Below are 6,443 nucleotides of genomic sequence, written 5' to 3'. Positions count from 1 at the left end.
TATAGTATTTTCCCTCTTTCATTCTATTAATGTGTATAATCTAGTACATTGATTTTTGTATGTTGAACCATCCTTGCATTTCTGAGATAAATCACACCTGATTGTGGTGTATAATCATTTTAATATGCAGCTGAATTTATTTGCTAGTATTTTATTGATTAGTTTGTATATCCATATTCATAAGGGATATAGGCTTATAGTATTTTTGTGATTTCATTGTCTGAGTTTGGTATCAGGGTAATGCTGGCCACATAGAATGAGTTGGGAAGTAATCACTGCTCTTCTCTTTTTAGGGAATAGTTTTTGAAGGATTGGTGATAATTTTCATTAAATTTTTTTTAAATCACTTTCTTCAATATACAAGAAACACATGAGACACAAAGAAAGCCCAAGAAAGAGCTCAGTTGATGAGTTGGTAGTTTAGGGGGATTCAAAGACAATGACTCTTTCCAGTCTCCCAGAGAAAGAGGGGTTGAGAGGGCACAATATCACTAGGCCCCTGGTGAACCCAGTGCTAGGGTCACACACAGCCTAGTTCTTCACCAAGTTTTTAAAGTGCTTATTTTTCTTGTCCTGGTCCTGGCCCTGCTCCCACACTTGGCCTCAAGTTTCCAGAAGTCATCTAGTTCCCAGAATGGCCCCTTCCTTTAGTGCCCTAGTATTTTCATTTGGGGGGTAGGGGTGGAAGCCATTTACCCTGTTGTAGTGTCAGAGTTCCAGGGGAGTTCTAATCCTCTAGGATGGTGAGGGTGGATCTCCCTAGTATCTTGCCATTGCTTTCCATCTATCATGCTTAGATCCTGAAGATCAGCAAGTCTCAGGAACTCTCAAGAATTTGTTGACACTTGGCCTACCATGGGGGTTTCTGAGGGCTGTCATGGTTCTTCCTTGGAGAACACTTGCTTGTAGGGGAGCCCAATCTGGTTCCAAGGTGGCATCTGGTCCTCAAGGGAAAACTAGGTGCCCAGAGGTAAGTCCAATTCAGAAGATGAAGTTGACTCTAGAGGCAGAACAGACTCTGGGGGAAGATTTGATTTGGGGGCTTTGTTCTCAAATACTTCACTCAGCTGTTTGACCAGTGGGCTTGAGAGCTCTCCACTGCTGGTCTTCATAGGTGTCCATGAAAAGCCAAGGGTAGAAGAGTGGGGATCTGAGTCTTGGGCCTGGATGGGAGAGCACAGGATGCCAGCACTAGGTGAATGGCAGGGGCAGGGTGGGGGGGAATCTGCCACTGGGGCCAGAAATTGGTTGTGCAGTAGAGGTGCCAAACTGACTGGGGTACTCTTGGCTGTCGCCATCTCAGCCAAGAGGAATAAGGTGGTCCTGGTCTATCCTTTGTGAGTAGTCTTTAAAAATTATCACTTATTCTACTTGTTTACTTTTTTAAAAAATATAATTTATTTTCAAATTGGCTAACATACAGTGTGTAAAGTGTGCTCTTGGGTTTTGGGGTAGATTCCCATGGTTCATCGCTGACATACAACACCCAGTGTTAATCCCAACAAGTGCCTTCCTCAATGCCCATCACCCATTTTCCCCTCTCCCCCACCCCCTTCAACCCTCAGTTTGTTCTCTGCACTTAAGAGTCTCTTGTAGTTTGCCTCCCTCCCTCTCTGTTTGTAACTATTTTTCCCCTTCCCTTCCCCCTTGGTCTTCTGTTAAGTTTCTCAGGGTCCACATATGAGTGAAAACATATGATATCTGTCCTTCTCTGACTTATTTCACTCAGTATAATACCTTCCAATTACATCCACGTTGCTGCAAATGGCATGATTTCATTCTTTCTCATTGACAAGTAGTATTCTATTGTATATATAAACCACATCTTGTTTATCTGTTCATCAGTTGATGGGCATTTAGGCTTTCCATAATTTGGCTATCATTGAAAGTGCTGCTATAAACATTGGGGTACATGTGCCCCTATGCATTTGCACTCCTGTAGCCCTTGGGTAAATTCCTAGGGGTGCTATTGCTGGGTCATAGGGTAGTTCTATTTTTAATTTTTTGAGGAATCTCCACACTGTAGTTCTATTTTTAATTTTTTGAGGAATCTCCACACTGTTTTCCAGAGTGGCTGCACCAGTTTGCGTTCCCACCAGCAGTGCAAGAGGGTTCCCATTTCTCCACATCCTCAACAGCATCTGTAGTTTCCTGAGCTGTTCATTTTAGCCACTCTGACCGGTGTGAGGTGGTATCTCAGTGTGGTTTTGATTTGTATTTCCCTGATGATGAGTGATGTTGAGTATTGTTTCATGTGTCTGTTGGCCATCTGGATGTCTTCTTTGGAAAAGTGTCTATTCAGGTACTCTGCCCATTTCTGTCGTTTACCTTTTAAAGCTTTATTTGGAACTTTCTTCCTGAGTTAGTTTAAGTAGCTTTTCTTCTTTCTAGGAATTTGTACATTTCATCTGGGTTATCTGATTTGTTGACATACAATTGTTCATAGTATTCTTTTATATTTTATTTATTTATTTATTTATTTGGGAGAGAGAGAGAGCACGAGCTGGGGAGAGGGGCAGAAGAAGAGAGAGAAAGAATCTTAAGCATGCTCCACACTCAATGCGGAGCCTGTCTCAGGGCTCTATTCCATGACCTGGGATCATGACCTGAGCCTAAATCAAGACTCAGATGTTCAACTGACTGAGTCACCCAGATGCCCCCATGGTATTCCTTTATAAACAATTCTTTTTGTTTCTGTGACATCTGTACTAATAATCCCTCTTTCATTCCTGATTTTAAAATTTGAGCATTGTCTTGTTTTTCAAAGTCAGTCTAGTTAAGTAAGGTTTGTTGATTTTGTTGACCTTTCAGAGAACCAACTTTTAGTTTTGTTGTTTTCACTTGTGATTTATTTTTGTTCCATTGGCTATTTAGGATTGTGTTGTTCTAGGTTTACATATTTTGTGAGTTTCTGGAGTTTTCTATTGTTACTGACTTCTAATTTCATTCCATTGTGATTGGAGAAGATGTTTTATATAATTTCAACCCCTTTATATATATTGAGACAACTTTTTTTTTCAATATATGAAATTTATTGTCAAATTGTTTTCCATACAACACCCAGTGCTCACCCCAAAAGGTGCCCTCCTCAATACCCATCACCCACCCACTCCTCCCTCCCACCCCCCATCAACCCTCAGTTTCTTCTCAGTTTTTAAGAGTCTCTTATGCTTTGGCTCTCTCCCACTCTAACCTCTTTTTTTTCTTTCCTTCCCCTCCTCCATGGGTTTCTGTTAAGTTTCTCAGGATCCACATAAGAGTGAAAACATATACTATCTGTCTTTCTCTGTATGGCTTACTTCACTTAGCATCACACTCTCCAGTTCCATCCACATTTCTACAAAGGGCCATATTTCGTTCTTTCTCATTGCCATGTAGTACTCCATTGTGTATACAAACCATAATTTCTTTATCCATTCATCAGTTGATGGACATTTAGGCTCTTTCCATAATTTGGCTATTGTTGAGAGTGCTGCTATAAACATTGGGGTACAAGTGCCCCTATGCATCAGTACTCCTGTATCCCTTGGGTAAATTCCTAGCAGTGCTATTGCTGGGTCATAGGGTAAGTCTATTTTTAATTTTCTGAGGAACCTCCACACTGTTTTCCAGAGTGGCTGCACCAGTTTGCATTCCCACCCACAGTGCAAGAGGGTTCCCGTTTCTCCACATCCTCGCCAGCATCTATAGTCTCCTGATTTGTTCATTTTGGCCACTCTGACTGGCGTGAGGTGATATCTGAGTGTGGTTTTTATTTGTATTTCCCTGATGAGGAGCGACGTTGAGCATCTTTTCATGTGCCTGTGGGCCATCCGGATATCTTCTTTAGAGAAGTGTCTGTTCAAGTTTTCTGCCCATTTCTTCACTGGGTTATTTGTTTTTTGGGTGTGGAGTTTGATGAGCTCTTTATAGATTTTGGATACTAGCCCTTTGTCCGATATGTCATTTGCAAATATCTTTTCCCATTCCGTTGGTTGCCTTTTAGTTTTGTTGGTTGTTTCCTTTGCTGTGCAGAAGCTTTTTATCTTCATAAGGTCCCAGTGTTTCATTTTTGCTTTTAATTCCCTTGCCTTTGGGGATGTGTCGAGTAAGAGATGGCTACGGCTGAGGTCAGAGAGGTCTTTTCCTGCTTCCTCCTCTAGGGTTTTGATGGTTTCCTGTCTCACATTTAGGTCCTTTATCCATTTTGAGTTTATTTTTGTAAATGGTGTGAGAAAGTGGTCTAGTTTCAATCTTCTGCATGTTGCTGTCCAGTTCTCCCAGCACCATTTGTTAAAGAGGCTGTCTTTTTTCCATTGGATGTTCTTTCCTGCTTTGTCAAAGATGAGTTGGCCATACGTTTGTGGGTCTAGTTCTGGGGTTTCTATTCTATTCCATTGGTCTATGTGTCTGTTTTTGTGCCAATACCATGCTGTCTTGATGATTACAGCTTTGTAGTAGAGGCTAAAGTCTGGGATTGGGATGCCTCCTGCTTTGGTCTTCTTCTTCAAAATTACTTTGGCTATTCAGGGCCTTTTGTGGTTCCATAAGAATTTTAGAATTGCTTGTTCTAGTTTCGAGAAGAATGCTGGTGCAATTTTGATTGGGATTGCATTGAATGTGTAGATAGCTTTGGGTACTATTGACATTTTGACAATATTTATTCTTCCAATCCATGAGCAGGGAATGTCTTTCCATTTCTTTAAATCTTCTTCAATTTCCTTCATAAGCTTTCTATAGTTTTCAGCATACAGATCCTTTACATCTTTGGTTAGATTTATTCCTAGGTATTTTATGCTTCTTGGTGCAATTTTTTTTAATATATGAAATTTATTGTCAAATTGGTTTCCATACAACACCCAGTGCTCATCCCAAAAGGTGCCCTCCTCAATACCCATCACCCACCCTCCCCTCCCTCCCACCCCCCATCAACCCTCAGTTTGTTCTCAGTTTTTAAGAGTTTCTTATGCTTTGGCTCTCTCCCACTCTAAACTCTTTTTTTTTTCCTTCCCCTCCCCCATGGGTTCCTGTTAAGTTTCTCAGGATCCACATAAGAGTGAAACCATATGGTATCTGTCTTTCTCTGTATGGCTTACTTCACTTAGCATCACACTCTCCAGTTCCATCCACGTTGTTACAAAAGGCCATATTTCATTTTTTCTCATTGCCATGTAGTATTCCATTGTGTATATAAACCACAATTTCTTTATCCATTCCTCAGTTGATGGACATTTAGGCTCTTTCCATAATTTGGCTATTGTTGAGAGTGCTGCTATAAACATTGGGGTACAAGTGGCCCTTTGCATCAGTACTCCTGTATCCCTTGGGTAAATTCCTAGCAGTGCTATTGCTGGGTCATAGGGTAGGTCTATTTTTAATTTTCTGAGGAACCTCCACACTGCTTTCCAGAGCGGCTGCACCAATTTGCATTCCCACCAAGAGTGCAAGAGGGTTCCTGTTTCTCCACATCCTCGCCAGCATCTATAGTCTCCTGATTTGTTCATTTTGGCCACTCTGACTGGCATGAGGTGATATCTGAGTGTGGCTTTTATTTGTATTTCCCTGATAAGGAGCGACGTTAAACATCTTTTCATGTGCCTGTTGGCCATCCGGATGTCTTCTCTAGAGAAGTGTCTATTCATGTTTTCTGCCCATTTCTTCACTGGATTATTTGTTTTTCGGGTGTGGAGGTTGGTGAGCTCTTGATAGATTTTGGATACTAGCCCTTTGTCCGATATATCATTTGCAAATATCTTTTCCCATTTTTATGCTTTTCCCATATTTTATGCTTCTTGGTGCAATTATGAATGGGATCCGTTTCTTTATTTGTCTTTCTGTTGTTCATTATTAGTGTATAAGAATGCAACTGATTTCTTTTTTTTTGTTTGTTTGTTTTTTATATATATGAAATTTATTGACAAATTGGTTTCCATACAACACCCAGTGCTCATCCCAAAAGGTGCCCTCCTCAATACCCATCACCCACCCTCCCCTCCCTCCCACCCCCCATCAACCCTCAGTTTGTTCTCAGTTTTTAACAGTCTCTTATGCTTTGGCTCTCTCCCACTCTAACCTCTTTTTTTTTTTTCCTTCCCCTCCCCCATGGGTTCCTGTTAAGTTTCTCAGGATCCACATAAGAGTGAAACCATATGGTATCTGTCTTTCTCTGTATGGCTTATTTCGCTTAGCATCACACTCTCCAGTTCCATCCATGTTGCTACAAAAGGCCATATTTCATTTTTTCTCATTGCCACGTAGTACTCCATTGTGTATATATACCACAATTTCTTTATCCATTCATCAGTTGATGGACATTTAGGCTCTTTCCATAATTTGGCTATTGTTGACAGTGCTGCTATGAACATTGGGGTACAAGTGCCCCTATGCATCAGTACTCCTGTATCCCTTGGATAAATTCCTAGCAGTGCTATTGCTGGGTCATAGGGTAGGTCTATTTTTAATTT

The 6,443-nt window shown here is 40.9% G+C and overlaps 1 pseudogene; it reads right to left on the bottom strand.

The window, feature by feature from the left end:
* Window positions 1-531: 531 nt before the first annotated feature.
* LOC124513797 (cell division cycle-associated protein 3-like) lies at window positions 532-1,298 on the bottom strand (annotated as a pseudogene).
* Window positions 1,299-6,443: the final 5,145 nt, after the last annotated feature.

Source organism: Lynx rufus, unplaced genomic scaffold (genome assembly GCF_022079265.1).
Source record: "Lynx rufus isolate CCGP_SWC_20201006 ecotype Redwood Valley unplaced genomic scaffold, mLynRuf1.p SCAF_19, whole genome shotgun sequence".
Lineage (NCBI taxonomy): Eukaryota > Metazoa > Chordata > Mammalia > Carnivora > Felidae > Lynx > Lynx rufus.
The sequence above is the reverse complement of the archived record's forward strand: the minus strand, read 5'-3'. Positions and strand labels throughout refer to the sequence as shown.